Raw genomic sequence first — 6000 nt, forward strand, 5'->3', positions numbered from 1 at the left:
TGTCATCAGAGTGGTACATACTTCATGTTGTTTCTATTCATGAATTTCATTCTCCTCAATTAATCCTATGTGTATATTATACTTTTCATACTTGCTTAGAATGCAGAAATTTTAATTCTTTATAAAAGTTATTAAAATGATTCCAATTGTAAATCACCTCGCAGTTCTCTTAAGCATTATATACCAGCATTATGTTTATTTGAGAGAAATATTGATTTTATGGGATAATCTTCATTTCATGAAGACAGTACCAATATTTCAGCATTCTTATGGCATGTTGATAAATACCTTTCCATGGTTTATTCATTGTTAACCACATTTTTTGAGCTCCTAATTGGTTTACTTTGGAATCAGATATGAAAATGGTATATATCAACATAATTTATTAGGAATTATAATAAAAGATGCATGCAATCTCAGTTCATATTCTAATTGTAGAAATTTCTCACTATTCCTGAGCCTTTGTTTTGATTTTAGTTCATTAACACTTTTTAGTGATCAATAAAATATAGTACTAAAACAATTTTTACTTTCGTGAAAATCTATATTTTATTTTTCCATATTATTTTTCTATTTAGGTTTATGTTTCCAGGATTCTTCAATCTCAGACAATAAAAATGTTTTCTTACTAAATAAAACATGAATAAATAGTATATGGATAGGGATTGAATAGCAAAAAGGATTGAATAAGGGTTTGATATATCTCATTTCTGGAAGGGTTGGTACTAAGCCATGTCCTTTGATCTTAGCCAAAAATATGTGTAGAAAGTCTTTTCAGTGCTGTGCTGTCAGGCAACCCTGTATTAGTAGCCTTCTGTTTTTGAAGTCACAAGCCATGGTTAAAGTTTTGAAGGAAGAGAATGTAAATCTACTGTCTTATATCACATGCTATGGTAGCTGAGGTGATGATGTTTAGATAAGATTTTTGGACTTGATGCTAGGATGATTAAGTCTTTTGTTGATGTTGGTGTTAGATAATTGTACTTTAAACATGGGAAGAACATATATGAGAGTGAGAGGGAAGATTCTTTTGAGCCATGTCCCCCCAAAATGATATGTTAAGAGTCCTGATACCCCAGTACCTTAGATTGTGACCTTCTTTCAAAATAGGGTCATTTTGTATTGAATTAGGATAGGATCATACTGAGGTAGGGTAAGCACCTAATCCAGTATGACTAGTATTCTTGTACAAAGCAGAAATTTGGACACAGATATACTCACAGAGGGAATGTCACGTAAATATGAAAGTAGAGATGGTGATGATGACTTTATATGACAAGGAACACCTAAGGATGCTAAAAATTATGTGCAAAGCATGGAAAAGAGTCTCTCTCAGGGCCCTCAGAAATGACCAAACTTGCTAATACATTCATGTGACACCTGTGACCTCCAGAACTGTGAGACAATAGACTGCTATTATATAAGCCACCCAATTTGTGGTACTTTTGTTATGGAAGCCATATCATCTACTGCAATTGTGACTTTGCCTCTTAGAAACTAATTCCTTTAGCAATTCAAAAATTACCATCCTTGAGAATGACGTTAGCTGTGTAGGTTTATTTTTTTAATGATGCCTTTTCTTACGTTGAGGAATATCTCTTGCATTACTAGTTTTTTGAGCATTTTTATCCTGAAAGTGGGTTTTGTCAAATGATTTTTGTGCATCAGCTGAGATGATGTGGGTTCTTTTTTCTTGCTTTCTATTAATATTTTTATATTATATTGATTGATTTTCTCATGTTGAACTACTATTGTATTCTCGTAATAAATTTCATCTCATAAAGTTGTAAAATGCTTTTAATAATGTTGGACTCAGTTTGCTGAATTTTGAGGATTTTTGCATCTATTCTCTTTAGGGATATTGGTCTGTTATTTTTTTCACCTGTCATCTGTCCTCACAGAATGTGTTAGAAAGTGTTCCCTCCTCTTCAATATTTTTGGAAGAGTTCAAGTGATTTTGGGATTACTTAATCTTTAATGTTTGAAATAATTCAGAATGGAGGGCATCTTGTACTAGACTTTTCTTGTTGAGAGTTTCTTTGTAGGAATGTGTTTAATAATCCAATCCCTTTATTCATCGTAATTCTGTTGATATATATTTATATACTTTTTTCTTGTTAGCTTAGATAACTTGTATATTTCAAGGAATTTATTCATCTCTTATGAATTATATAGTTTGTGTACAGCTGTTCATTGTGTTCTGTTATAAGCATTTTTATTTCCATAAGGTCAGATGTAATGTTTGCAATTTTATTTTATTTTATTTTATATTTTTGGTTTTTTTTCTTTATGTTTATTTATTTACTTTGCTTTTTAGGGCCTCACTCATGGAATGTGGATGCTCCCAGGCTAGGGGTCTAGTCAGAACTATAGCGGCCAGTCTACGCCAGGCCCACAGCAACACCAGATCCAAGCTGCAGCTGTGATCTACACCATAGATCACAGCAACGCCTGATCCTTAATCTGCTGAGAAAGGACAGGGATTGAACCTGCAACCTCATGGTTCCTATTTGGATTCGTTTTTGCTGTTCCACGATGGGAACTCCATGCAATTTTACTTTAGATTTTAGTTATTTACGTCTTTTTGTTCTTTGTCAACATAGCTAAAGATATATTAATTTTTCTTTTCTTTTTTTGTCTTTTTAGGGCCTGTGGCATATGGAGGTTCCCAGGCTAGGGGTCCAATTGGATCTATAGCTGCTGGCCTACCCCACAGCCACAGCAACACCAGATCCTTAACCAACTGAGCAAGGCCAGGGATCGAACCTGCAACTTCTGCACCTTCATGGTTCCTAGTCAGACTCGTTTCAACTGCGCCATGAAAGCAACTCCAAGGTATATTAATTTTTTAATCTTTTTTCAAGAACCAAATTTTGCTTTTATTAAATCTCTCCATGTTTCTCTTTATTTCATTTACCAATGCTCATATCTTTATTATTTCTTTGCTTGTGCTGGCTTTGGGTTTAGTTTGATTTTTTTTTTTCCTATTTCCTTAAAGTATAAAGTTGGTTCATTTATTTCACATCTTTTATCTTTTTAAATGTAGATGTTTTCCACATGATCCTCTGAGCACTGATCCTACTCTATTCCAAAAGTTTTGGGAGGTTTTGTTTTTGTTTTCAATTGTCTATTATTTTCTAATTTTCCCTTTAATTTTTATTTGACATATCATAATATCTAAAGTCCATAGATTACATTATTTATCTTGGTGTTTTAAATTCTGTGGATTTGAACAAATGTATAATGACATGTATTCGTCATTATGGTATCATATAGAGTATTTTAATTCTCTCAAACATGCTCCATGCTCTGACATTTTGTGTTTGTATATTTTAGGTATTTTTTTTATGTTGCTGTGGAGATAACATTTAACATCCTAAATTTATAATAATTTAATACCTACTTACTTTCAATGGAATATAAAAACTGTTCTTATGAAAAGTTCCCTCTTACTTATGTTATTATTGTATGATTAGCTTTTACATTACGTTCCACAAAACAGATTTATTAGAATATTTAGCTATTTTTTTTTACAACATGTAGGAAATAAAAAATAGAGCTACAAACCAAAAAAAAAAAAAAGCTATTTACTAAATTTACATTTGTTCACCTAGTAACCTTTACCAGAAGTCTTCATTTCTTTTAGGGCATGTGCCTTTGTGTAGTAGAAACAGACTCTTTCAGCCTTTTGTTTTGTTTTGTTTTTAAATATGAGAATGTCTTAATATCTCCTTCATTTTTGAAGGACGATTTTGCCAGATATAGAATTCTTGGTTGACAAATTTATTTTTTATATTTTTCATCACTTTAAATATGTCATATTATTGCCTTTAAATTCTATAATTTCCCTTGTTTTAAAAAATGAAGTATAATTGTTTTATAATGTTTTAGTTTCTGATGCATAGTAAATAGATTTAGTTTTACATTTATATTCATATTCTTTTTTAATATTCTTCTCCATTATGGTTTGTTATAGGAAGTTCCCTGGGTTACACAATAGGACCTTGTGGTTCATCTATTTTATGTGTAATAGTTTGTATCCTCCAATCCTAAACTCATGATTTATAAGCCATTATAAGATTGGTTAGGTTCCATTTATTTATTTTTGCTTTTATTTCTATTGCCTTGGGAGACTGACTTAATAAAACATTTGTACAATTTTTGTCAGAAAAGATTTTGCCTGTGCTCTCTTCTAGGAGTTTTATGGTGTCATGTCTTATATTTAAGTCCTTAAGCCATTTTGAGTTTATTTTTGAGTATAGTTTGAGGGGATTGAACCTACACTTCAGCAGTGACCTAAGCCACTGTAGTGACAACACTAGATCCTTAACCTACTCCACCACAGTCTGAACTCATATTGATCTTTTTATTATTATATAGTGTCTTTATTTATGGCCTTTGTTTTACAGTCTAATTTGCCCAATATGAGTATTGCTAACTCCACTTTCTGTTACTTTGTTTTGCATGAGATATCTTTCTCCATTCCCTCACCTTTGATCTCTCCATTTTTCACTCTAAAGTGAGTCTCTTGTAGGCAGTATATTGCAGGCTCCTTTTTTTCCTTAATCCAATCTGCCACTCTGTGACTTTTATTGGAGTATTTAGTCTATTAACATTTAAGGAAATTATTGATACATACATATTTACAGTCATTTTAAATCTTATATTCCAGTTGATTTTGTATTTATTCTTTGTTCCTTTCTCTTTCTTCTTTTTTTTTTCCTTTTGTTTGATTTTTTTTAATTATGCTTGTATTCTCTTGTTTTTTTGTGAAACTATTGTATCTTTTTTATTTGTGGTTACCTTGCTTTTCAAGTATGTGAAAACATTCCTATAGTTAAGTGCTTTAGACTGGTAGGCTCATACATATTCTAAAAACAAAAACTACATTTTCTTACTCTCCACCTCCACATTTTATTTTTTTTTTTTGATAGCTTCTTTTACAACTCTCTGTTTACTCTTTTGCTGTTCACTATAGGTACTGTTTTCCAAATTAAAAAAAAATGTTTTTATAATCAGTGAAAATTTTATAATTGATGCAGATGGCATTATTTTGTTCTTTTTATGGCTGAGTAGTACAACATTGTGTATATATGTACCTCACCTTCTTAAGCCACTCATCTGTCGATGGACATTTAGGTTATTTCCATATCTTGGATACTGTGAATAATGCTGCAACAAACAGGGGTGCATGTATCTTTTTGAAAGAAGGATATACCCAGGCATGGGGTTTCTGGACATGTAGTTCTATATTTAGTTTTCTGAGGAACCTCCATACTATTTTTCATAGTGGGTGTACCAATTTACATTACCACCAACAGTGTAGGAGTTTTCCTTTTCTCATACCCTCTCCAGCATTTGTTATTTGTAGTATTATTAGTGATAGCCATTCCAACTGGTGTGAGGTTGTACCTCATTATAGTTTTGATTTGCATTTCTCTAATAATTAGTGATGTTGAACCTTTTATCATGTGCCTGTGGGCCATACAAATGTTTTCTTGAAGAAGGTCTTGTATAGGTCTTCTGCCCAGCTTTCACTTGGGTTGCTTGTATTTTTGCTGTTGAGTTGTAAAAGTTGATTATATATTTTGGAGATTAAACCCTTCTCAGTTGCATCATTTGCAACTATTTACTCCCATTCCATAGGTTGTCTTTTTTTGTGGTTTACACTACTGTCAAAAGCTTGTAAGTTTGATTAGGTCCCATTGGTTTATGTTTGCTTTTATTTGTATAGCCTTTGGAGACTGAACTAAGAAAACAATGTACAGTTGATGTCATAGAATGTTTTGCCTATCTTCTAGGATTTTTTGGTATCTTGTCTTATTTTTAAGTCTTTAAGACTTTTTTTTTGTCATTTTTTGCCTTTTCTAGGGCTGCTTCTGTGGCATATGGAGGTTCCCAGGCTAGGGGTAGAATTGGAGCTGTGGCCACCAGCCTACGTCAGAGCCACAACAACATGGGATCCGAGCCGCGTCTGCAACCTACACTGCAGTTCACAGG

Source organism: Sus scrofa, chromosome 13 (genome assembly GCF_054392235.1).
Source record: "Sus scrofa isolate SSC_HxYL_T2T_F1_AM1 chromosome 13, Sscrofa_HxYL_maternal_Yorkshire_Landrace_v2.0, whole genome shotgun sequence".
Classification (NCBI taxonomy): domain Eukaryota; kingdom Metazoa; phylum Chordata; class Mammalia; order Artiodactyla; family Suidae; genus Sus; species Sus scrofa.